The sequence below is a fragment of the Canis lupus genome, chromosome 8, assembly GCF_011100685.1.
Source record: "Canis lupus familiaris isolate Mischka breed German Shepherd chromosome 8, alternate assembly UU_Cfam_GSD_1.0, whole genome shotgun sequence".
NCBI lineage: Eukaryota > Metazoa > Chordata > Mammalia > Carnivora > Canidae > Canis > Canis lupus.
In genome coordinates, this window is record NC_049229.1 from 34,656,890 (window position 1) to 34,684,499 (window position 27,610).

General features: G+C 36.6%; 2 long non-coding RNA genes and 1 other non-coding gene across 15 annotated transcripts in view; 2 read left to right on the forward strand and 1 right to left on the reverse strand.

Annotated features, from left to right (window-relative positions):
• LOC102157168 overlaps window positions 1–4,797 on the forward strand; it is a 160,338-nt gene extending 155,541 nt beyond the window's left edge. For 12 of the 13 annotated variants that reach the window (XR_005363333.1, XR_005363327.1, XR_005363326.1 and 9 more), the window contains one exon: window positions 4,492–4,797. This is a non-coding gene — a long non-coding RNA (uncharacterized LOC102157168). Of the gene's footprint in view, window positions 1–1,277; window positions 1,367–4,491 lie in introns of all 13 variants that reach the window. The other variant, XR_005363329.1, reaches the window with a different exon arrangement.
• Window positions 1–25,066, reverse strand: part of LOC106559164 — a 50,915-nt gene extending 25,849 nt beyond the window's left edge. Inside the window, exons 1-3 of the transcript XR_005363322.1 lie at window positions 24,939–25,066; window positions 7,757–7,840; window positions 6,162–6,284 (exon numbers count right to left, since the gene is read on the reverse strand). This is a non-coding gene — a transcript (serine/arginine repetitive matrix protein 1-like). The remainder of the gene's footprint in view (window positions 1–6,161; window positions 6,285–7,756; window positions 7,841–24,938) is intronic.
• Window positions 6,390–16,918, forward strand: LOC111097057. Its single transcript, XR_005363341.1, has 3 exons — window positions 6,390–6,429; window positions 9,165–9,276; window positions 16,636–16,918. It is a non-coding gene; the product is annotated as an uncharacterized LOC111097057 (long non-coding RNA).
• Window positions 25,067–27,610: the final 2,544 nt, after the last annotated feature.

Consider the following 27,610-nt stretch of genomic DNA (forward strand, 5'->3'; position numbering starts at 1 on the left):
GTTGTTCTGTGCCACATCTGCATCTATGTAGAGTCCCTTTCTGTAGCCATCTCTCAAATCCTGATAAGAGTTAAAGCTTGGGAAGGAGTGATTTCACCAGGAGCGTTGTTTTTTTGTTTTTGTTTAATCTTTGTTTTTTGTTTTGTTTTTTTTCAAAGCCAAGGACTTCTACTTTCCTTTTCTTTTCTTTCTTCTAAGTTTTTATTTGAATTCAAGTTAGTTAAAATATAGTGTAGTATTGGTTTCAAGTAGAATTTAGTGATTCATATTCACTTACATATAATACCCAGTGCTCATCCCAAGTGTGCTCCTTAATACCCATCATCCATTTAGCCCATCCCGCCTTCATTTCCCCTCCAGTAACCCTCAATTTGTTCTATATTTAAGAGCATCTTATGATTTGCCTCCCTCTCATTTTTATTTTATTTTTCCTTTCCTTCCCCTATGTTCACCTGTTTTGTTTCTTAAATTCCACGTATGAGTATAATCATGCTATTTGTCTTTCATTTCCTTATTGCACTTAGCATAATACACTCTAGTTCCATTCATGTTGTTGCAAATGGCAAGATGCCATTCTTTTTGATGGCTGAATAATATTCCCATATATTCCCATATCTTCTTTATCCATTCATGAGTTGATGGACACTTGGTTTCTTTCCATAGTTTGGCTATTGTTGATAATGCTGCTATAAACATGGGGATGCATGTACCTTTTGAGTCTGTACTTTTGTATCCTTTGGGTAAATACCTAGCAGTGAAATTGCTACATTGTAGGGTAGTTCTATTTTTAACTTTTTGAGGAGTACCCATATTATTTCCTAGAGTGACTGCATCAGTTTGCATTCTCACCAAAGTATAAGAGGTCTCCCCCTTTCTCCACATCCTCACCAACATCTGTCATTTCATGTGTTGTTAATTTTAGTAATTCTGATAGGGTTGAGATGGTACCTCATTCTGGTTTTGATTTGTATTTCTCTGAGGATGAGTGATGTTGAGCATCTTTTCATGTGTCTGTTGGTCATCTGGATGTCATCTTTGAAAGTGTCTATTCGTGTTTTCTGCCCATTTCTTAACTGGATTATTTGTTTTGGGGGTATTGAGTTTGATAAGTTCTTTACAGAGTTTGGATACTAACTTTATCAGATATGTCATTTGCAAATATCTTCCTCCATTCTGTAGGCTGCCTTGTAGTTTTGTTGATCATTTCGTCACTGTGCAGAAGCTTTTATCTTGAAGTTGTAATAGTTTATTTTTGCTTTTGTTACCCTTGCCGCCAGCAACAGGTCTAATAAGAAGTTGCTGAGACCAAGATAGAAGAGGTTACTGCCTATGTTCTTCAGGGTTTTGATGGATTCCTGTCTTACATGTAGGTCTTTTATCCATTTTTGAATTTATTTGTATATGGTGTTAGAAAATGGTCCAATTTAATTCTTCTGCATGTCACTGTCCAGTTTTCCCAGTACCATTAGTTGAAGAGACAGCCTTTTTTCTTTCTTTTTTTTTAAGATTTTATTTATTCATGAGAGACAGAGAGACAGAGATTGAGAGAGAGAGAGAGAGAGAGGCAAAGACATAGGCAGAGGGAGAAGCAGGCTCTCTGTAGGAGCCCAATGTGGGACTCGATCCCTAGACCCTGAGACCAGGCCCTGAGTCAAAGGCAGACGCTCAACCACTGAGCCACCCAGGCGTCCCTAGACAGCCTTTTTTCAGGATATTCTTTCCTGCTTTGTTAAAGATTAGTTCCATAGAGTTGTAGGTCTATTTGTGGGTCTTCCATCCTGTTCCAGTGATTTATGAGTCTGTTTTTGTGCCAGTACCATCCTGTTTTTGATTATTACAGCTTTGTAATATAGCTTGAAGTCTGGAATTGTGACGCTTCTGCTTTGCTTTTGTTTTTCGACATTCCTTTAGCCATTCAATGTCTTTTCTCGTTCCATATAAATTTTAGAATTGTTTGTTCTAGCTCTATGAAAAATTCTGGTGTTATTTTAAAAGGGATTACATTGTTTGTGTAGATTGTTTGGGGTAGTATAGACTTTTTAACAGTATTTGCTCTTCTAACCTATGAGCATGGAATGTTTTTCCATTTCTTCAAGTATTGTTCAATTTCCTTCATAAGTGTTCTAGTTTTCAGTATGCAGATCCTTTATCTTTTGGTTAGGTTTATTCCTAGGTATCTTATGGTTTTTGGTGCATTGCAGATGAGATTGATTCCTTAATTTCTGCTGCTTCATTATGTATATATAAATGCAACAGATGTCTGTATGTTGACTTTATATCCTGTGACTTTGCTGGATTCCCATATCAGTTGTAGCAATTTTTTGGTGAAGTCTATTGTTTTGATGTCATCTGCAATGAATGAAAGTTTGGCTTCTTCCTTGCTGATTTGGATGCCTTTTATTTCTTTTTGTTGGATTGCTAAGCCTAAGACTTTCAGTACTATGTTGAACAACAGTGGCAAGAGTAGGCATCCCTGTCATGTTCCTGACCTTTGGGGATAAGTTCTCAGTTTTTCCCCATTGAGATGATGTTAGTTGTGGGTCTTTTGTATATAGCCTTTATGATGTTAAAATATATTCCTTCTATCCCTACTTTCTTGAGGGTTTTTATCAAGAAAGGATGCTATGTGGGCACCTGGGTGGCTCAGTCAGTTAAGCATCTGCCTTTGGCTCAGGTCATGATCCCTGGGTCCTGGGATCAAGCCCCACATCAGGCTCCCTGTTGCCTGCTTCTCCCTCTCCCTCTGCCATTCCCCCTGCTTGTGCTCTCTCTGTCAAATAAATAAATAAAAGCTTTTTAAAAAAAAAAAAAAGAATGCTATATTTTGTCAAATGCTTTTTCTACATCTATTGAGAGGATCATCATATGGTTCTTATCCTTTATTTTATTAATGTGGTGTATCATGTTGATTGATTTATGAGTATTGAATGACCCCTGCAACCCAGGAATAAATCCCACTTGATCATTGTGAACAATTCTTTTAAAGTTATATTGGAGGAGCACCTGTTTGGTTCAGTTGGTTAAGTGGATGACTTCTGCTCAGGTCATGATCTCAGGGTCCTGGGATCAAGCCTCACATCCAGCTCCCTGCTCAGCAGGGAACATGCTTCTCCCTTGCCCTTTGCCCCATCCTCCTGCTCATTATCTCTCTCTCTCTCTCTCTCTCAAATAAATAAAATCATAAAATAAAATCACAAAAAAACAAAGTACTGTGGGATTTTATTTGCTAGTATCTTGTTGAGAATATTTGCATCCATGTTCATAAGGGATATTGGCCTATAATTCTCCTTTTTAGTGGGGTCTTTGTCTGGTTTTGGAATAAAGGTAATGCTGACCCTAGAGAATGAGTTTGAAAGTCTTCCTTCCATTTCCATTATTTGGAACAGTTTCAGAAGAATAGATATTAACACTTCTTTAAATGTTTGATAGAATTCCCCTGGAAAGCCATCCAGCCCTGGACTGTTGTTTGTTGGGAGGTTTTTGATTACTGATTCAGTTCTCTGTTGGTTACAAGTCTGTTCAAATTCTCTATTTCTTCTTGTTTCAGTTTTGGTAGTTTATGTTTCTAAGAATTTATCCATTTCTTTCAGATTGCCCAATTTGTTGGCATATAATTGCTCATAATATTGTCTTATAATTGTATTTCTTCAGTGCTGGTTGTGATCTCTCCTCTTTCATTCGTGATTTTATTTATTTGGATTCTTTCTCTTTTCTTTTCAGTAAGTCTGGCTAGGGGTTTATCAATTTTGTTGATTCTTTCAAAGGAACAGCTCCTAGATTTGTTGATCTGTTCTACTGCATTTTTGAATTCTGTATCATTTATTTCTGCTCTAATCTTAAACAATAGGTTTCCCTTCTGCTGATTTGGGGCTTTATTTGATGTTCTTTTTCCAGCTTCACCAGTAGCATTATTCAATCAGTAATGATACTGAAAAATTGAAACAGCCTAATCAGTAAAGCATTGGTTAGTAAATAGAATCTTCAGCAGACTTTTAAAAATGTAGTCAATCTATATAAGACACAAGAAGTGTTGTAGATATGTAAAATAGAAGATGAATGGTAATAAAAGTTGTTCTGATTTTATATTTACTTTTGCATTTAAATGCATCAGTAAGCATGCTTGGGTGTTGACTCAAAGCCACTGTGTCTAACAAAATGACAGCAAGACAGAATTCTCATGGCTGCATCTCCTGATGCCAATCTTTAAAGTAAGAGTCCTTTAAACCCTCTAGTGTAAGCTTTCAGTAACAAGCTGTCTGTCATCTGTCTAACTCCAGTCCAGGATCATACGGCCCATGTTTATATAATCACTTCTGCTAGACACAGTCTTGGAAAAGATAAATATGATGGTTATGATGTAAATGCAAAATGTTGAGTGCCTCTTATCATGTGAAATGAGATAGAGCCAATTCTGCTGTGTGAAATAGGCTAGGAATTAGAATCACATTTGCACAATAACTAATGCAAGAATTTTTGAATTCTCCAAACCAGTGTACCTGTGTGCCAGCCCTGACTCACCTTCTCAAGTGGACCTAGTGACTAGAAATAGTCCCTGAGCGAGGGACTTTGTCTACACATCGCAGAATCCTTGACAGAAGTCTCATTTTGATCGTCTGCCGGGTTTGAATTGGTGACATACACACACCCCAGTTGCACCCTGCTCCTGGCCAAGAAAACCTCAAGTTTAGTTTAAATCATCTGTCTGACTGTGTTTTTCTATTCCCTTGTGATGAACAGGTGTCCATCCATACTTCAGCATATTTGTTGTATAGTAATGAATCCTCAAAAATAAAAATTGGTATGCAATGATAATTTTGATTGTTCATTTTTAGGGATTAACTGAGATTCAATGGAGCAAATTAATGGGAATTCAATGAATTTCTTATTTTTACTGTCTGAGAAAATAACGAAGCCCTTGGGAAAAAATCTTAGCTGAGAAGTTGTAGGGAATCTCAGCTGAATCTAAAGGATTGGCTAAAGTGCTTAGGCACAAAAATGTGAAGCTGGCCCAGTCTGATGTCAAACAGCTGCTTTAAAGGTACAGTTAGAAGAATTGTCAATTTGTGCAAAATATGACAGGAAAGGTAGATTTTTAAATTTTGAAATGAAGAGAAAAAAGTCCCGTGTTTACATTAGTTTTAATATGCTTTTTAATAATTTATATTTTCAAATATGCATGTTAATGTTTGTTTGCTTTTAAAAATAAGTTCTTGAGCTTTCTAAAAGAACTCTAAACTTAGAACACTGAATTTTCAGGTTTAATGTAAACCATTTGGGTTTTTAAATGTTCTTTGAAAGTCTCTATGCTTCAAAAATTTCTGTTTGGAAAAGATACCTTCTAAGCAACCAATTAAAATACTTGAAAATATAAAGCTTCCGTTTATAAAAGGATTAAAAACAATTTTTTCAAACAGATGTTTGAACTGTGTTTTCATGAAAAATGAAATGATATACTTAACATTTCTCAGTTTCAAGATAAATCCCCAGTCAGTTCATCTAGGCTGTTATTATAAATTAAACTGTGCTTTAACTTGTACCTTGGTTTCTCAAAAAAAATTTATGCAAAAAATTAATTCCTATGCATTTCAGAACCGTACCAGGAAAAATACACTAAGGTATAATTCTTACACACATAAATTGGAATATAGGTTCAGCTATATCTAACAGGGGTCCAAAGTAGTAAAATAAGTTAGTTAAAAGTTTATTTTTCTGTAGCTCACCATACTGGAAGCAAATGGTGCCATGCTGGTTCAAGGCATCTGCTCCTTGATGTTACTCAAGGACCAGACTCCTAGGTTGTTGCACCATCTCTAAGATCTTCCATTTATTCTCATGGCCCATGATGGTTCACTATCTCATCCACAGTTGAAGCAAGGTAGGAAAAAAAAAGAGTAGGACATACCTCCTCCACTTTAAGGCACAATCCTGATTTGTACATAACACTACCATTTATATATCATTGACCAGAACTTAGTCTCATGGCCATATCTAGGTGCAAGGGAGGCAGAGATTTTGTGAAAATTCAAGATGTCTATTATAGAGGACTAAGAGAATAGGTATTGAGGACCGCTAATGAGCAGTTTCTCTCACAGACTGGCCCTTTTGCCACCCAAATATTAACTGACATGACTAATAAAAAAAAAAAAACTGACATGACTTACCTTGCCTTTTCCTGAAGGAGGAACTGCCAAAGTCCCATCCAGTTGTATTATCAAGTTCCAAGTCTAGGATCTGTTGGTGATGGGCACTTCTCTCCATTAGGGGACTCTTTTTGGTCTGATCAGCTACAGTATAAAAGAAAGCTCTTTTACCACCAACAGTGATAGATTTGGAACACAAAAGAGGAAATACACCACAGTCATTGTTTCCAGAGTAATAACCAAGTTCTTCCAGTCAGGGATAGTGAAGACCTCCTGTCCTGGTATTGAAGTGAGTCCCTAATTTAGTTCTAAGCAGCACTACGTACTGTCCATGACTCTTAGTGGTGGAAGGTAGTTCTTTGCCCTTTGGCTCTGTGGCCACATCCAAAGGCATTGAAGAGTAAATGTTTCTTGAGTGGTTTGTACAGTTGGCTAACTGTTGGAGCATGGTTACAAATCCAGAGGTTGCTTAGAGAGACTAATATATATGAAAATATGAAAGTATTTAATATTAATACTTCTAATTCCAATCATCTCTTCATCTTGTCCCATTTATTTTTGTACCACCTTTATCTCAGTAAGAGCCTATTTCTCCCACTTTCTGATTTGTCAATTACTTTTGACTTATAGAAATGCCAATAAAGACATAACCCCAAAAAAGGAGATTATAAGGAAAAGGTTGATTTCTTTAATGTTTAAAGTGTGCTTCTACACAGAGAAATCGCCAAAGGCTAGAACAGAAATTTACCCCCAAGAAAATAACAGGAAAAACCTGTTAGAGTAGGAAATGTTTTCAATAATAATAAGCAGAAATTTTAAGTTTAGCAAATTTCATTTGTTTTTGTTAGAGAATAATACTTATATTAAATATTTGACAATATAAAAAAAAGAAATTTGCCTCCAAAATTATGATGGCCAATGAATAGATGAACTAATCAAATCTATGTTATTGCACTATTCTGAGGAAAAAAAAAAAAAGATGTGTGATTACCATAGCAGTTGGCCACACAGTTAAGTCCTAAATAAATGCTATAATAATGATGATCATGATGATTATTCTGAAGAGTAATGTAAAAACAAAGCCATGATGTGCCATTTCTTACATTTTGAATTAGACAGTTTAAAAATATTATTTTTAATATAATGGCGACACATAATGTTGGTGACAGTATTAAGAAAGCAACTATTTTCATATACTTTCTGTGGAATATAAATTATTATTTTTTTGGAAAGCAACTTAAAAATATGGATCAAAAACTTTAAGGTTTTGCAAACTCTTACTTAGCAATTGCATTTTAAGGCAATTATCTTAAGTATAATCAAATAAATGTGACGGGATTTATGTACAAGAATCCTTGCCAGTCAAGAAAGAGAAAAAAAGAAAGACCCAGAAATAAACTAAATATCTATCTATAAAGAATTACCTAAATGAATTATGATGCATCCAGCCTGTTTTAATTTTCTTCAGACCCCCTGAATAGTTCAACTATTTTAAGCTCTTTTTATCACCAGATATTTAAAAAGAAAAATAATTCTAATTATTGGATATAAGAGCAAAATGAGAGCTATAACGATTTTCCAGTGACATGTCCCATCCGACCCCCAAACCATCTCACCCTTGTCCTGGTAAGACTTTCACTGGTCCAGATGTATTTCCCTTCAGAATAGATGTGTTTTACTCCTCTTGGCTCATAGATCATCTACATAAGTAAACAAGATTTCCAACTTAGAATGATCTAGAAGGAAAAGGTTGGGCAGGATTTTATTCAGGCAAAATAGAGGTAATACTGACTGCAACAGCCTCAGTGTGTCCAGAGCTCAGAGTATTTATAGTGTCTCTCCAGATTTCTGTCCACCACTTTTTTATCACTATTTTTTATCACTGTGTTTTGGGTTTTTTAAATCACTGTTCAAGGCTATTAATCAGAAGAGACAGAGGTAGCATCTCTTTTTGGTCTATATTTCACCTTAAGACTCAGAAAGAGAAGAGCAGGTCAAACTAACATTGGCTCAACTGTTTTATCTAACATAAGGAGACAAGTCTAATAAATTAGAATATTCTTCTGCCTGGGTCCTATTGACCTTCACAAAATTATCTTTTAATTCATGAGAATTCCTAGTCTCTTAGCTCTGAATATGAGTATGGTCCTGGTTGCTGTATTTTTACAAGAGGAAAACCATCTGTAGAAGGAAGTTCCCACTTGCAGACAGAATCCTGTTCACCATCATAACCCTAAACCTTAAGTTAGAACAACAGCACAATCAAAATATTAAAAATTATCACTATACCATAAAATGGAATCCTTCAAAGCATTGAAAGAAATGATGTAGATCTGTATTTGTTGATGTACAAATATATATCAGTTAAATGTTTAGGTTAAATTGCAAAAAACTATGTATGGTATTATACCATTTTTATGGAGAATTTCAAATGATATTTAAAAAAATATTAACAATATTTATCTAGAATATTCCTGAAGGTAATTATTTTTATTGTGATCCACATAGTCATAGTATTTTTAATCTGGTTGTTTTATTTTTATAATTGCTTATAATCTTAATCATTCTTGCCTTTTAATATACCATTTCATCTCATTTTATAGCACTTTATCTCAACATCTTGCCTGTTTGTATTCTTAGCTAATTCTATTCCTTTATTTGGGGAAAAAAAAAGACAACTATTAGATCCCATTTTACCAACTTGGAGGTACAAAATAAGTCCATATCTCTTTTTAAAGTTTCAACTAAATGGTTCTACATCTTCCCAAAGAATTTCTTCCCAAATTCCCAAAGAATTTCTCCTCTTAGCAGAAAGACAGCTGTAGTGATAATACCATATGTCCCTGGAATGCTCTTTTTACTTTACAGCTAGAAGCCATCCTGTGGGTCAGGGCAAGTTCCCGTCTTCATCTTCTTCCTACCATATCCAACACATTATTCTTCTCTGACAACTACTTTGAGATCCTCTTTCTATTCTTGAGATGACTGTGTGTTAAGAGTTTTTTCCCCTCTTTTTTTTATTAGGTCATGATCAGAGCTATCCAGCCCACCCCAAAATTTCAATTACTTTGAATACCAGAAAGAAGGGAATGAGGTCTAGGTTTCCTCCTTCTACGAATGCTCTGGGAATTCTCAGGTAAATTACTTGTCCCCTTACTAGATACCTCAAGCTATTTGCCCATATATTTTCTTACAGAGAAAAGCATGTCAGCTTCTGCCTGGACAATGTCTTACTATATAATTAGGGTATTTTTATTCTAAAAATAATGTTTTCTCTTAATAAAGAATGTATGAAGTAAAGGAAGATCCAGAAAGAAAAAGTATTTATATTATTATTACTTCCAACACAGAAAGAAAATCATTATTAATATTTATATGAATTTCCTTCTTATCATTTTATGCTTATATCTAATACATTTTGAATAGAGATTAAATTCTATGTACACTGAACATTTGCACTAAATTAACTTTATAATAATTTTTAATATATACTCAACACATATCTGAATTTTCTAAAATTATTTGTCTTCAAAATTATAATTTTAAAGGGCTGCATAACATTCCAATATATGAATGTACCATAGTTTATTTAACTGAATTCCTTTTGCTGGATATTTAAGTCGTTTTCTATTCTCCTTCATTAGAAATAAAGCTGTAACATTCTTGTACATACATCTTTTTTTCATCTCTAAATACATTTTAGGATGTATTCCTTTAAAGGGCTTTACTGGACAAGTCTATTTGTAGAACATATAACATTCTCCTTTACAGAAACAGATCAAAGAAGCATGTTCCTTCTTATCACCCAAGAAACAAAGATGCTGCTTTAGCTTTGTGTTTTGTTTTGTGTTTTGTTTTGTTTTTAATTTGTGGTCTAGAAGTTTGCCCTGAAATAATCCATGAGAACAGAAAAAAAAAAGAGAGAGAGAGAGAAACCCATTTTTAAAGTATCCTTTTCAACTCCAAGCTTACTCTTTTCAAATCTGAGAACAAAGCACATAAAGGTTTAAGGTTGGATATTTTCTATTTTATTATTTTAAACTTTATTTGAGTATAGTTGACACACAATGTTCATTAATTTCAAGTGTACAGCATAGTGATTCTACAACTTTATATATTATGCTATGCTCACCACAAGTGAGGCTACCATCTGTCACCATATGGTCTTATAATATCATTGACTATATTCCTTATGGTGAGCCTTTTATTCCCATGATTTATTCATTCCATAACTGGAAACCTGTATCTTTTACTCCCCTTCACTCATTTTGCCCCCTTCCACCTCTCTCCCCTATGACAACCATCCATTTGTTCTCTGTGTTTATAGGTCTGATTCTGCTTTTTCTTTGTTTACTCATTTGTGTGTTTTTAGATTCCACGTATGAATAAATTGTATGGTATTTGTCTTTCTCAATCTAATTTATTGTCTTTCTCAATCTAATTTATTTCACTTAGCATAATACCCTCTAGATATATCCATGTTTTTGGAAATGGCATGATCTCATCTTTTTTTGGCTGGACACTTAAGTTGCTTCCATATCTTGGCTATTATAAATAATACTACAATAAACGTAAGGGTATATATGTCTTTTCAAATTAACATTTTTGTTTTCTTTGGGTAAATGTCCAGTAATGAATTTTTTTAAAAAATTTTTGAGGAACCTCTATACTGTTTTTCACAGTGACTACACCAGTTTACATTCCCACCAATAGTGTGTGAGAGTTCTTATTCCCCACCTCCTTGTTGACACTTGTTATTTGTCTTTTCAATTTTAACTATTCTGACAGATGTCAGGTGACATCTCATTGTGGTTTGATTTGCATTTTCCTAATGATTACTGATTTTGAGCATCTTTTCATGTATCTGTTAGCCATCTGTATGTCTTCTTTAGAAAATGTCTATTCAAGTCCTCTGCCCATATTTAATTGGATTGTTTTTTAGTGTTGAGTTATAGAAGTCCTTTATTTTGGATATTAACTCCTTATTGGATATATCATTTGCAAATATCTTTTCCCTTTAGTAGGTTGCCTTTTTGTTTTTTTTTTTTTGATGGTTTCCTTCACTGTACAAAAATCTTTTTATTTTGATGTAGCCCCAAGAGTTTAATTTTACTTTTGTTTCCCTTGCCTTAAGAGACCTCTAGAAAAATGTTGCTATAGCCAACATTAGAGAAATTACTGCCTGTGTTCTCTTCTAGGATTTTTATGGTTTCAGGTCTCACATTTAGATCTTTAATCCATTTTGAGTTTATTTTTGTGTATGGCTTAAGAAAGTGGTCCAGTTTCATTTTTTTAATGTTGCTATCCAATTTTCCCAGTACCATTGAAGAGATTATCTTTTCCCCATTGTATATTCTTGTCTCCTTTGTTGTAGATTAATTGACCATATTAGCATGGGTTCATTTCTGAGTTTTCTATTCTGTTCCATTGATCTATGTGTCTCTTTTTGTGCTCGTATCATACTGTTTTGATTATAACAGCTTTATAGTATATCTTGAAATCTGGAATTGTGGTGCCTCCACAATTTTTTGTTTTTGTTTATCAAGATTGCTTTGTCTATTTGTGGTCTTCTGTGGTTCCATGCACATTCTAGTATGATTTCTTCTAGTTTTGTGAAAAAAAATGCCGTTGGTATTTTGATAGGGATTGCATTATATCTATACATTGTTTTGGGTAGTATGGACATTTTAACAATATTTGTTCTTCCAATCTACAAGCATGGAATATCTTTCCATTTCTTTGTGCTGTTTCTTTCACCAATGTTTCATAGTTTTCACAGTCCAAATCTTTCATTTCTTTGGCTATGTTTATTCCTAGGTATTTCATTCCTTTTGGTACAATTGTGAATGGAGCTCTTGTGTTAATTTCTCTTTCTGCTACTTTGTTATTAGTATATAAAAATGCTACCAATTTCTGAATATTAATTTTGTATCCTACAACTTTACCAAGATCATTTATTCTAGTAGTTTTTTGGTGGAGTCTTTAAGATTTTCTATATATAATATCATTTCATCTGCAAATAACAATACTTTCTTTCACTAAGATAAAACCCTTTTAAAGAGCAGTAATTCAGGATGCCTGGGTGGCTCAGTGGTTGAGGGGCTGCCTTCGGCTCAGGTCGTGATCCCAGGATTCATGATCGAGTCCTGCATCAGGCTCCTTGCATGGAGCCTGCTTCTCCCTCTGCCTGTGTCTCTGCCTCTCTCTCTGTGTCTTTCATGAATAAATAAATAAATCTTTAAAGAGAGAGAGAGAGAACAGTAATTCATGGAATTGTAATCTATAGGTCGAATAAATTGGGATTCTAGCATAAATCTAATAGTAGACTTAACCATAGAGAGTTCTTCAGGTTTTATATAACATATTAGCTGATTTCAAATGAAACACTGCAGTAACCTTAGAAATGACTTTCAAGCATGACCATTGCCAACGTACAGTTTAGATGTAATCTGGGAGTTAAATAAAGACTTCCATGTTGATTTCCAATGCATAACAGGGGAAGATTTCTCCACCTAGGGACTGCTTTCCCAACCATCGCTGCTGTCATTCAGCTTGTACTCCTTGGTTATACACATTGCTAACTTTGGTTCATCTCAAAGTGCCTTAAGAAGTACTGACTCCCTCTTCAAGAATACATTTCATAATGCTTTAACTACATAGGTTTTTTAGCACAGTGCTCTCTATAAACAGTTTTCAGTACTGAAAATTCCCCACCCCCCAGAAAACTTTGCATGGAACTCCAGTACATGAGAAAAACCAAAGCTGTTCTGATTGAAACCAGGCAGGTTTTCTTCCCTAAAACTTTACTCATCCCTACTCCCAAGCCAAGTGGCCCCCAATTTCAGAAAATCTGTAAGATTAAAAACCAGAGGCCAAAAACCAACCAACCAACCAACCACAGGCTTGTACCAAACACAAATTTGGTTCACTGAAAAAGGAAGTCATAGTAATCATCAAGTTAGCCAAATGCATATCTGAAGCACTCCCAAGCAATTTAACTTTTTTTAAAAAAGATCCTAAAACTTCGATTGTTCTATTCATGTAACTGAACCTAATAAGGAAGCCTATTAGCATATTTGCTTTGCAGATACTTGCTCCATGTCACCACAGACTTCATTTTACTGCACAATTCTAAGGGCTAATTAACAAATCTTACATGTTCTAAGTGCTAGATAATAGTTGGATTCCATTGGCACAAGAGGTCAGACTACAGTAGCTTTATTTGGAGCATAAAGGAATACTAAAATAAACATATTCATTCTATACTTGTAGTAGACTAGAATTTAGACAGTGGTAAGTTCTGAAAGTCAACACAATGTTTACCCAGTTTCCAGTAACTTATGGGGTCACCTTACTTCTCCCATACTTCTGGAAAGAAATGACAATGTAACAAGGTCTTCTAGGCCTAGAATTGTTTGTTCCAATTCAACAATATTATCCTAATCATGCAGAGACTTTTAGGTATCATATTATGGTACATTATGGTCTTGTTTTTATTGACATTTATTAACAAAGTATATTGCCTCTAATTATCAATATGGCATATACAAGTATAAGTCAACTCAATTATACTTTAGAACTGAGAGCCAAACCACAAGATATAGAAGCACAGCCTAATATACAACTAAATAGATTATCTCATACAATCTCAAATGCTCTGGGATTTTCCCTGGGTACTAGGATAGAAAGTTACTCTTTAGTTTGCATGTTCTTTTTATTATGTCAGAGGATTTTGAAATCATCATCTCCTAATTCTTAGAAATCCTTAATATTTACATAAGAATTGAAGAACATAGAAACCCTGGATTCCCTGCAATTCAAACCCATGAGCTCTTCAGACATGTAGTTGTCACAAATGGATGAAGGATGGATTAACAGGAAAATTCCAACAGACCCAATTAAAACACGCAAAGTGTTTTTAATGCCAATGTGTACAAAACTGTGTGGAGATGGTTACACATAGCAGGAGACAATGCAGCATGCTCTCAAAGGTACAGCTTCCCAGATTCCCACAGGGTCTGTCACCAGCATTGGTTGAAGATTCTATTAGACATGAGAAGTTGTCTTTGTATTTCTCCTAGATGACTTTGAACCTTTCTGCTTGCCCCAGCTTCCATCATACTTTCCTACCTGTTGCCAACTGCCCTGAACACTACTTGCTCACCAGGTGTGAGTAACATACAAATAACCCCATGCTCAAGGTTCTAGCCCACTGGCAGTATAAGTCCTACAGTGTAATCATGGAAACAGAATAAAATGGCTTCTAAGATAAAAGCTAAAAAATGGTAACCAAGGAGTGAAGAAGGAGACAAGTGACCTCATTCTGATCTATTTTGAAAATACTGACTTGTTTTGAAGATACTCACTGGATATGTTCCTTAAGTTAATCCTTGGCCAACTCGTTGGAGTGATCATCATTTTATTTAATTTTAGCACGTCCACACTACGAAATGAACAATACAACCAGGTTCACATAGTCTACTCTGTGCTTGTTTTGGAACTTGTCCATAAAAGCAAACTTCATCAAAAGAGGCTGCATATAATTGGTAGAAGGCAGAAGAAGAATTTGATGGTTTATACATGACTGATGGTTGACCAGCCACTGAGAGACACTATTTGAAATAAGAAAAAAAAATTACACATTTTCTCTAACTGGTCACAAATACTAATTTGAAGGACAGATTAAAAATGAAATATAATTTCTTAATTTACAGACTATGGTAAAACTCAGCATTAATAACCAGGTAAGAATCCAACTTGCTACACAAACATACAATAGGAGATTGGAAGAGTTTAGTTAGAAAGTGGTACCAGGTAGAGATAAATCTCAAATGATGAAACAGGTTTACAGAACACTATGTAACGTATAAGTATTTGATTATTTACCCAGTTGGTTATTTTATTAGCTAAGTCCTTTGCTGCTGTGAATATGCATTGGGGTGGCATATAGAAATAAATAGTGTATAGTGTGTTTCAGAGACAGAAAGGTGTGCCCCTAACCAGACTTTCTGGAATTCACCTTATTTGTGGGATGTTAGTAATCTCATCATGGTTGAAATTTGTTTCATAAGTAGTAGATAATTATAGTGAGGCAAAAATTTCCCTCTTGACTCCTTTTTTTTCCCTAAGCAACTGAAGTCTGTTTTGTATTTTAGGTCTCCAAATACTACTCACAAAACTGGATTTATTCCTGTGACTCATTTTGTTTTTAATTAGTATCATCTGTTCTTGTTCTAATTTTTGTTTATGTCTAGTTCAATTTTTAGAAATTAGTTTTCAATCACTAACATAGTAAACTTAAAATGGCTTTTGGCTGAAACAGGAGCAGCATCTGTAGGCAATCTACAAAGATTATGAAATCATCTGCTGCCCAGCAGGTAGAGTGACAAGATCTCCTAAGAAAACCCAGCATTATTATGCCAGGACAGAAATGGCACATTCCAGAATAGCTAGCATTTGCTGAGCTCTGCTGTATCTACTGTCCACCCTGTCATTCATACTACTTAAAGGGCAACCTGAAACACCTTCCCTTCATTTTTGTCCCTTAATCTACATGTAGCCAAAGGAAGCTCAAGGACCCCAAAATGTGGCCATAAAACATCTTGTATTAAATAAAATTGAAGTGGAAATGATATAAGACGGTCATCCTTGTCATTCTTCTAGGCCCATTTATCTGGTGTGTAACTGTACTGAAGGACACAGTTTGTCTTGGATCAGCTTTCCAAGAGATGATAAAATCTCATTTTTTGACACATATCCTCAAACAATTGACTTTTTTAAAAATGGGAAGTCAATCCTAGCTTAATTTTCTGAGTAGGAAACTTCCTATAATATAAAATGCAGGCACAAAGGAAAAAAGAGTCTCTTTATACATTATTTCCCTTTCTCTTTTTTTAAAACAAAATACTACATGCCAACTCGCAAGCGAAGCTTTGAAAGCTCTAATTTTCCTCTTTGAAGCCTCAAAGGGTGGCATTGGCAAGGATAGATCCTGTTTCACATATCTAGCCCCCAGGTTTCCTCTCAATTGCTAGTAACATCTGGTATTCCTCTAGGGTCTGTTTGAGATCCATAATTATTTCTTTACCATGTTAATGATTACAAATATCTCTTTCCCACTACCCTGCTTCTTCCAGACTTTTCTTTCTTTTCTGTTGACACACCATTATAAGAAAAATAAATAAGACAATTCCTAATTCCATGGTTGAGATCTCTGCCTCACAAAATGATAATCATCAACAGGAAGAATGGTTCATAAGTAGTGGTCTGAACCAAGTGATTCTAATACCAAATGTAAGATAATTGCTTTTCTTAGAAACCATCAATCTATTGTTCTATCTTTACTACTCCCTGTGGATCCAAAATCCCTCTCTCTAGGGACATATTTGGCCTCCAGTATTATGGGGAAAAATTTTTTTGACAATGCCAGTAATTTGGAAAAAGACCACCCAATTATGATTTGCCTTACTTCCATGTTTTATCTTTCTGTTGGCAGGAAAACCAGATTTTCAAACCAATGCTTCACTTAGGCCTGGGAAGATATTTAGCCATAATGGATCTGCCAACTCCTGACTCCTGTATAAAAAGTTCCTTTAACCAAGGACATATTCAAGCTGAAGCAGGAAAGATATTTCTTGTACATGAAGAAGGGTCATCTACCCTATAAGCACCTCAGAAACCAATGGCCTTCTTACTCACCACTAGGAGGATTGTACAACTCTAGGATTCTTCAGCTCTATGGTCAAAGGAAATACACCAAACTCAATATTTACATTCTATGTATTTAGCAATAATAATGATAAAATAGAAATTGTAGGATGGAAAAAATCTGAGATCTCACTGTGCTTGAGATTGGAGATTTATAGAATCCTGCCTGACATATGTGGACCATCTTTCCTTAATTGCCTCGGAGGCCTAGATATTCCAGTGTATTCTGAGGAGTTTGCAATACACCATTTCTCCTCAAAAGAGTAGTCCAAGAGCTATCCCTACCTAAGTGTTGTATGACATTTCCCTTCTCATAACATATAATTAGATTCAGTCAAGAGCCTGGCACACACTAAAGAGCAGGAGCTATCGTTTTGTCTCTTCCCACCTAGAATGTGAGTGTCATGAGGGCAAGATTATTTTCCCTGTGTCCATGATAGCCTCCCCAGTGCCTAGAACAATAAATATCTTTTCAATGAATGAATGAGAGAAAACTTTAGGACAATAAGTCATCAAATGTCTGTAAGTAAGGAAGAGTTCTGAGGATGAGCAGAACAAGTGAACCAGAGCTGATGGAACAAATTTACCAAAGAAGAGAGGATTTGGTAATCCCTTCAGATTTTCAAACCAGAGCAAGATTTGAAGGCAGAGCAAGATTCCAGTAAGTAGGAAGGCTCTCCATAGAATGGGAGTGGGGTGGGGAGTAAGAGCCAGGGGTAGGAGTAAAAGGGGACTTGCAGGGAGATCCCTCTCTCTTTACCATCTCCAAAGCCTGTTGTGACAGTGGAGGGTGTTTTGGTCCACAATCTGGGGTCTGCTTCCCTCAGTGTCCCATGCAGCCACCCTCATTTGTGGCCACTTTCCTGTACCACTTCTTGGAAGTCAGTTACCAGTCCCCTTGCAAATCCATCTCATAGGCAAGCAGAGGGAAATGTGCCAGACCCCTAGCCCTTCATCTCTTTCCAATACCCAGTTCTCTCTTGTATATCTTTCCCTTGCTCTCAACAGAACCTTCTCTCTTTCCCCTCTTTCTCTGGATACCCTGCATTATCCTATCAATGGGTTTTGAGCTTTTGTGAAAGCCAAAAGCTTCTAGTGCATGTGCTTTCCCTATTACAAAAATTCCTGAGGTGGACTTCCAGTATGTTCAGGTAATCTTAGCAAATTGAGAGGGAGGGAAAATTCAGGGAGAAAAAAACATGTAAATATTTTAGTAAATTATGCTTCCACAATTTCTGCCAGTGGCTAGAGACCTCCTTCTGGTTTCCTAAAACACTTTAGATATAACTAAATAAATGTAAAACTTGTCAAAAAGAGTTGGAATGCAACCCAAAATGCTGAGTTCAAACCTGATCTGTGTTGTTTGGGGAACTTAGAACCTAACAGAAAATGATACAGCACAATAAGGACCTTTCTTGTCTGTGACCTCATTAATTAAAAACTACAGCAGGAGCTGGTCTGCAAGTAGGACTGCATGTGACTAAGATAATTAAATTGAGGAAAATACAAACTGAGCTAAAGCAAAGAGATTTGATTTCCTGCATAAATCATCCAAAGAGAGTGATATTTTAAAATTTACAAATTTTTAAGTTTTTAAAAAAAATTCATGAAATGAAACAAAAACCAAAATAGGTGAGCTAATTTAGACTGAGAAAAAAAAAAGTCAGCTCTTCTTTAGGAAAGGAATCTCTGAGGGTGTGCTGGAAAGGCAGCTTACCTTCTCAAACCTCTTGCCCCTCCTTCAACTGTGGGCCTCCTGGAAGGCACATAACAGCATCATGTGTAGTTACATTAAATTTGAGGACCCTCAGAGGTGGTATTAATAGCCTGTCTTCATATTTTTTTCATGGCTTAAGGAGCAATAACTGATTAACTACTGTAGGCTAGAACTGCTTTGTGGTAGAGATACTGAGAGTGGTCAATAAAATCTTTCTATCCATCTATTAACCAATCATTTGATTTATCAACCATTAACTGATCTATGGATCCTCCTTCCTTCCTTCATCCCTTCATCCCTTCCTTCATCCCTACCTTCCTTCTCCTCATCCTCCCACCCTCCCTTCTTTTCTTCTCTCCTTCCAAACTAGAATCTAAACTAAACCTAGAGTCAGGTACCTGCCCGGAAGTTGAGCTCTGAATTTTAATCTCATATTGGGTCCTCGTTAATAAGATATCACCTATATGTGTGACCTGTAACTTACAGACCTAGTGAATGAAGGGTTTAGATCAGCTCCTTACAGTGCAGCCATCTAGCCTCTGGCTCAGAGTGCCTCCATATAGATCCCTGACTTACCACTTCCTGTTTGTGTGATTTTGTACAACTTATTTAATCTCACTGTGCCTCAATTTCCTTATCTGTGAAATTAGGATCATAATTGTACCTATTGACTACTTAGAATATGAAATGAGATAATGTATAAAAAAACTTAGAGCATGGATTTATTAAATAAACATTAAGATTATTACATTTTTCAAACAGAGAAAGACAATTATATGATCTCACTCATATGTGGAATTTAAGAAACAAAACAGAGAATCATAGGGAAGAGAGGAAAAAATAAGATGAAATCAGAGAGGGAGACAAACAACAAGAGACTCTTAACCATAGGAAACAAACTGAGGGTTGCTGGAAGGGAGGGGTGAGGGGATGAGGTAACTGGGTGATGAACATTAAGGAGGGCACATGATGTAATGAACACTGGGTGTTATATAAGACTGATGAATCACTGAGCTCTACCTCTGAAACCAATAATACATTATATGTTAATTAATTGAATTTAAATTTTTGAAAAGATTATTAAATTTTTATTTTATTTTAAAATGTTTTTACTATTTCATTTTTATTTTATTTTTTATTTTAATTCCAGTATAGTTAATATATAGTGTTATATGAGTTTCAGGTGTACAATACAGTAATTCTATAATACTCTAATGCAATTCTATACATTACTCAGGGCTCATTATGATAAGTGTACTCTTAATCCTTTTTGTGTTCACTCATCCCCGCAAATCCTCCTCCCCTCTGATAACCATCAGTTTATATATACATATATATATATACACACATACCACAGATATATATATACACACACACATATACATGCCACATCTTCTTTATCTACCCATTAGCCAATGGACACTTGAGCTGTTTCCATAGTTTGGCTATTGTGGACATTGTTGCTATAAACATTGGAGTGCAGGTGCCCCTTCAGATCACTACATTTGTGTCTTTGGTTTAAATCCCTAGTAGTGTAATTGCTGGGTTGTAGGGTAGCTCTATTTTCGACTTTCTGAGGAACCTCCATGCCGTTTTCCAGAGTGGCTGCACCAGCTTGCATTCCCACCAACAGCGTCAGAGTTTCCCTTTCTCTGCATCCTCATCAACATCTGTCATTTCCTGACTTGTCAATTTTAGCCATTCTGACTGGTATGAAGTTAGGTTTATGTTTCTAAGAATTTATCCATTTCTTCTAGGTTGTCCATTTGTTGTCAAATATTTTTTCATAATGTTCTCTTATAATCCTTTGTATTTCTGTGATGTTGGTTGTTATTTCTCCTTTCATATATGATTTTGACTTTTTGCGTCTTCTCTACTTTTTATTATGATGATGAGACTGGCTAAAGTATTATCAATTTCATGGATCTTTTCAAAGAGCAGTTTCTGGTTTCAATGATCTGTTCTATTGGGTTTTTTTCGTTCCTATACTGTTTATTTCTGCTCTAATCTTTATTATTTCCTTTCTTCTACCAGTTGTGGATTTTGTTGTTTTTTTTCTAGCTTCTTTAGGTTTAAAGTTAAATTGTTTGAAATTTTTCTTGTTTCTTGATATAGACCTGTATTGCTATATACTTTCCTCTTGGGACAGCTTTTCCTGCACCCCAAAGATTTTTGGACCATTGTGTTTTCATTTTAATTTTTATCCATGTATTTTTTTATTTCCTTTTTTATTTCATAGTTGACCCATTTGTTGTTTAGTAGCATGTTATTTAACCTCCATGTATTTGTGTGCTTTCCAGATTTTTTCTTGTGATTAATTTTCAGCTTCATAGTGTTGTGGTCAGAAAAGATGCATAGTACTTCAGTCCTTTTGAATTTGCTGAAACTTGTTTTGTGGCCTAATATGTGATCTATTCTGGAGAATGTCCAATATACTCTTGAAAAGATTATGTGTTCAGCTGTTTTAGGATGGAATATTCTTAATATTTTTGTTTGGTCCAGCCAGTCCAGTGTGTCGTTCAAAACCACTATTTTGGATGATCTGTTGATATTATTTGGATGGTTGGTTGATGTAAAGAGGGTGTTAAAACCCCGTACTATTCTTGTCTTACTATCAACTACTTCCTTTGTGTTTGTTATTCGCTGGTTTAGGTATTTAGGTGCTCCCATCTTGAGTGCATAAATATTTACAATGTTTTATCTTCTTGTCAGATTGTTCCTCTTATGATTTTATAGTATCCTTCTTTGTCTCGTGTTACAGTGTTTTAAAGTCTATTTTGTCTGAGATAAGTATCATTACTCCAGCTTTCTTTTCACTTCCATTTGAATGATAATTGCCTTTCCATCCCAGGGCACCTCCGTGGCTCATTGGTTGAGCATCTGCCTTTGGCTCAGGTCATAATCTGAGTCTCAAGATCGAGTTCTGCATCAGACTCCCCTTCAGGAACCTACTTCTCCCTCTGCCTATGTCTCTGCCTCTGTGTGTGTGTGTGTGTCTCTCATGAATAAATAAATAAAATCTTTTTAAAAATCGCTTTTCTGGGCAGCCTGGGTGGCTCAGCAGTTTAGTGCCTGCCTTCAGCCCAGGGCGTGATCCTAGAGACCCGGGATTGAGTCCCACATCGGGCTCCCTGCATGAAGCCTGCTTCTCCCTCTGCCTGTGTCTCTGCCTCTTTCTCTCTCTGTGTGTGTCTCTCATGAATAAATAAATAAAATCTTTAAAAAAAAATGATTTTCCATTCCTTCTCTTTCAATCTGTATGTGTCTTTAGGTCTGAAATGAGTCTCTTGTAGGTAGCATATAGATGGGTCTTTCTTTTTTATCCATTCTGTCACCCTATGTATTTTGATTGGAGCATTTAGTCCATTTATATTCAAAGTAATTATTGATAGGTATATACTTACTGGCATTTTGTTACTTGTTTTATGGTTGTTTTTGTAGTTCTTCTCTGTTCCTTTTTACTCTTGCTCTATTCTCTCATGGTTTGCTGGCTTTCTTTAGTAATACACTTGGATTCCTTTCTATTTAGTTTTGCATATTTTTAAAAAAGATTTTATTTATTTGAGAGAGAGCATGAGCAGGGTAAGGGCCTGAAGAAGAAGCAGGTTCCCTGTTGAGCAGGGAGCCTGATGCAGGGCTCAATCCTGGGACTCCCGGATCATGATCTGAACCAAAGGCAGATTCTTAACTGACTCAGTCACCCAGGCACCCCTAGCTTTGCATATTTGTTACCAGTTTTTGATTTGCAGTTACCAGTAGGTTTGTATCACCTGCATATAGCCATCTATATTAAGTTGATAGTGTTGTGCCCAAGATTAGGTATCTGAGAAACCACCAAGGAGCCGACACCGATGCAAACGCACGAGGGTTTATTTACAAGCTCGAACTTGGGTCCAAATGTACCCGACACAGCAGAGCAGGGACTTGGACCCTGAGGTTAAGAGGCGTAGCAGTTTTTTAGGGGCCAATAGCCAATGAGATTGTAATACACACAGAAAGTTGCACAGTCATGTCCCTCGGCACACAGGTGGCCAATGGAATTACAATTTACCCTATAGTGACCGTTTGAACTAGCCTATCACTCTGGTCTGAATTGGCGTGCAGGTTTGGCAGGCAAAAGGCAGGTTTTACATTTTTGGGGGTTAGAGGTTCCACATTCCTATATGAGCCAGTTTCCAGTAAGGGTGTGCTCAGCAGCTTGACTAGGGTGGGGGAGTGCCTTAAGGAGTAAGCAGGTCATGTGGGGGTTATACATGAGATGGCGAGTGTAGCACAAAATGGAGTTAGTCCTGCTCTGCTCGTCCAGGGGTAGGGAATTTTTGTTAAATTCCTTAGGTCCCACATAGTCACTTAAGTTTGAACATATTTTTTACTCATCTTCCCTCTACAGTTTAGTTATATGGTGTTATATTTTACACCCTTTTTAAAAAGTTTTTTAAAGATGTTTGTTTGTTTGTTTGTTTGTTTGAAGGGGGGGCAAAGAGAGAGGGACATGCAGATTCCATGGGCAGTATGGAGCCTGATGAGGGGCTTGATCCCACAACCCTGAGATCGTGACCTGAGCTGAAACCAAGAGTTGGACACTCAACCAACTAAGCCACCCAGACACCCCTTTACATCCTTTTTATTTTATTAATCCTTTGACAGATTTTTATAGCTATACTTAATTTTACTAATCCTATTTGTCTTACTCCTACTTATGGTCTTCCCTTTCCACTCAAAGAGAACCATTTAACAATTCTTGTAGGGCTGATTTAATGGCCATAAATTCCTTTAATTTTTGTTTTATAAACTCTTCATCTCTCCTTCTGTTCTGAGTTATAGTCTTGCTAAAGAGAGTATTCTGACTTCAGGTTTTCTTTTTTTTTCTTTTAGCACTTGGAGTGCATCATGCCACTTTTGTTCTGGCCTACAAAGTTTCTGCTGAAAAATCAGCTGATAGCCTTATGGGCTTTCCCTTGTATATTACTATTTTCTTTTGCTGCTTTAAAAATTCTCTCTTTACCACTATCTTTTGCCATTTTAATTATGATGTGTCTTGATGTAGACTCCTTGGGTTGATTTTGTTGGGGGCTCTCTGTGCCTCCTGGATCTGGACTTCTGTTTCCTTCCCCAGATTCAGGAAGTTTTCAGCTCTGTCCCCTTTTATCTCTTATGATTCTCGGATTCCTGTAATGCAAATGTAATTACACTTGATGGTGTCACTGAGTTCTCTAAGTCTATTTTCATTTATTATTATTTTTTCTCTCTCCTGTTCAGCTCAGTTGTTTCCCATTCCTCTGTCCTTCAGGTCACTGATCCATTCTTCTATGGATCTTTCTACTATGTATTCCACCTAGTGTATTTTTAATTGGAGTTATTGAGCCCTTCATCTCTGACTGGTTCTTTTTTATGTTTTTTTGTCTCTTTGTTAAAGGTTCTCCACTCTTCTCCAGTCTAATGAGTATCTGTATGACAATTACTTTAAATTCTTCATCTGCCATGTTATTCATATCCACTTCATTTAGGTCTCTTGCTGTGATATTGTTCTGTTCTTTCATTTAGGACATATTCCTCTTTCCCACTGCTGGGGCTGCAGTTGGACTGGAACATGTAGTTATCTTTTCCTCTCCCCAGAGCAGGAGTCAGTTTGGAGTGGTGTTGCCTGCACACCACCACAGTTTTAGCATGATTTTGGGTGGGCTATGGCCAATACATTGAAGAGGTCAGGACTGCAAGAGAACAAGGTGGTGGATATGTGGTGTTAGCAAGATTTGCAGGGTCTGATCTAGAACCAAGACCTGCCTGGGAGGGGTGTGTCCACAGGAGAATGAGAGATTGGGTATGCTGTTAGCAAGCTTGGTGGAGAGTTTTGGTGCTAGACTAGTTCCCACAGGTGTTGACATCTAGGCTGGAGGGCAGAAGGGACATGCACTAGCCAGCTCCTCTGTTCCCAGAGAAGTCTCCCAATGATCCCTGCCCCTCTAGTACATTCTCTAAGATTAGTAAGCAAATCTCTCTCCCATAAATCCCAGGTGTTTTTCAAACTGCTGCTTCTCTACTGTATCTCTGCAGAGCTGTTTTTTGTGCTGTCTTTTTAGGGGGGGAGATTCAATTCCCCCTCACCCTCCCACCTCTCACAGAACCAAGCCCACTGATTTTATAAGTTTCAGGTATTAAGCTTTGCTAATTGTAAGAACTTGCAAAATTCAGCCCCTCTGGTTTTCAAAGCCAAGTGTTATGGGGATTTGTCTTCCTCATGTGCATTCTCCATGTGGGTTCCCTGATGTGACAATCTGTTTCTCTCCACTTTCTGTACCAACAGTGTCCCTCTCTCCCTCAGTATAGTCCCTCAGGTCTATTTAGCTTTGATGTGGCCTCTTCTCTACATTTACCTGTGGAGTCTGTTCTGTCAGTCTTCAGGTCATTTTTTGGGTTATTTACACTTATGTATGTATTATCAAACTGTATCTGTGGGACAAGATGAGCTCTGGTCCTCCTAATCCATCATCTTCTCCAGAAGTCAAGATTATTAAGTTTTTCTCAGTAAAAACAAAGATATTTGCCTATTTGAGAAATGAGATTAAATAACTTAGAAGGTTAAGTGACATGTGGAAGCTCAACACCACTGGTTTTCTCTCTGCAGCCTACAGATGAATAAATCCAGCATAAGCTGCCACAGTGATAAGCTGATTAAAAGAAATATGTTCAAATTGTACAATAAAATGATAATTAGCTGAAGTGCTTGAAGAATAGAATATTGCAGATACCTCAGTGTTAGCTAGAGAAAGGCAGATATATATGTATATATATTCATATATATAAAATCGCTTTCCATAAAAAGCTAGAAAATGCTTTATAAAATCATTAGACTCAATGAGTCCACTTTCCTGCCTCAGTAAGCAGAACATAGTAAATATAATTAATATAATTAAACTCTTTTGTAATTATATATAAGGAACTTTCTATAGAAATACATAAATTATACATATAACATATAATTATGTTAAATTCCTTTGAAATAACATTAACTCTAAAACTTACACTGCCTCCAGGTCATGGTTAAATGCACTAAAGGATCTAGTTTGGCCCCTCCACTGTATCCCAGCAGAGCCCAGAATGTTCTCTGAAGATGAGTGTTAATGAAGAAGGGGATTCATGTCTCCAATTCCAGCACACAGAAAATATGTTGCACAGCCATCTACTAACGTGCATCGAGCAGTTTTTCACTCACCCTGAAAATACTTTTTTAATGCTCCAATCCATGTATCCATGGTTCTTTTCCAATGTTTTGAAAACTGCAGGTAAATTATCCATTTAAGTGAGAGTTCTAATCACTTGAGCTTATTTACTGGGGTTTTCCAGGTTTCCAGGCCTCTGTTCTCTCCATATGTTACTGGTCAATCTATCCCAACTGCTAACTCAGGAAGTGAAGGGATGTGCCCTGGCACTGCTATGGCCAACTGCTGTATCCTGGGAAATCCCAAGGGAGCTGGACAAATTGGGAGCACAACTCCTAGCTGGGTTGGCCAACATTGTTGCCCAAAACTCAGATAAATTTGTTGTAAGACAGGCCAATGAGTCAAGAGACAAAGGTTTGAAAAAGAGAAAAGGAGAGATTTATTCTGTATGCTATTCTGTATAAATGGAGGTGGTAGGCTCAAGCTTTAACATGTGAACTCTCCACCAGCAAGATGGATACATAGAGATTTATAGGGAGAGAGAGGTTTTGGGGTATGTGTTGGAAAGGTGGCAGAGGGTGCATGATCATAGGTAGGGGTTTGGTATGTGTACAGTGGTGATTATGGGCAGAGAAGGGGCCCTGTGGGATGTAGTCTTCTAGCCATTCCATTGCTATCCGGGCTTTTACGACCTGGTGATTGGAATGTTCTGGTCATTGCAAAATGTCTTCATCAGTGCCTCAAGAGAGTACAATAAGAAATAAAAACAATGGATTTCAGTTACAGCCTGAGTTAAATTGTCTTGCCTAGTTCTGGTTTTAACTCTTGTGGTTTACAGTTGAGCAAAAGTGTTCACTGATACATATGGCAGCACTTTGTAGAACAAGATAAAATGTCAGCTTCCCTAAATTGTGGTCAGAAGGGAGTACCAGGAGAGAAACATGCATTGATTTTAGGAAATAATTTTTTTTAAGATTTTACTTATTTATTCATGAGAGACAGAGAGGCAGAGACATAGGCAGAGGGAGAAGCAGGCTCCACACAGGGATCCCTATGCAGGACTCGATCCCGGGACTCCAGGATCAGGCCCTGAGCCAAAGGCAGCTGCTCAACCACTGAGCCACCCAGGTATCCCTGATTTTAGGAAATAATTATTCATACTTTGGTTCTGAAGTCAATCGGTCATCATCCATTGACATATTTGCCACTTGGTATTCTGGGGAGCTTCTATTCTATATCAAGAATTAAATTGGGATCATTGTTATTTATTTTCTTTTTTTTTTTTTGGTTCATTGTTATTTCTATTTAACTTACTCCCATAGTTGTTCTGTGTGTCTGTGTGTGTACCTATGCTTATATGTGTGTGTAGTGTGTCCAGTCTGAGCCTCTAACCAGTATTGAGGTCAACAATGGAGTAGAAGGTAGGCTGCTTCTGGAAGGCAGGAGAGAGTTGCCAACTGTCCATCTCTGACATGGTTGGGGGAGCAAAGGGACAAAGTTAATCTTATTCCGAGGTTGAGATCACTGATGTCCTCCTATCTCCTCAAATAGCACCATGTCCATTACCTGGCTGATACTCCATCTCCCGGTTTCCCTTTTGTGCTTCCTGCTTCAATCAAGGCTGTCATTCTTAAACCTTACTTCCCCATTTCCCTCAGCTACTCCCATGCCCCAGCCATTCAAAATGCTTGTGTCCTGCTCCTTTCTTAGAGGATCTTGCTCTCAGCTAGTTATCTTGGGGGATGAGATTTCAAAGGCTCATGCTAAGGTTTTAGAGATTGTTAACAACTTAACATGTAACTTCTTCCATGTAACAAATTCCTATTTAAACTAGCAGTCCCCAGTGTTTTACCTCCCGTGAACTCCCCCATGTAATCATCTGATGG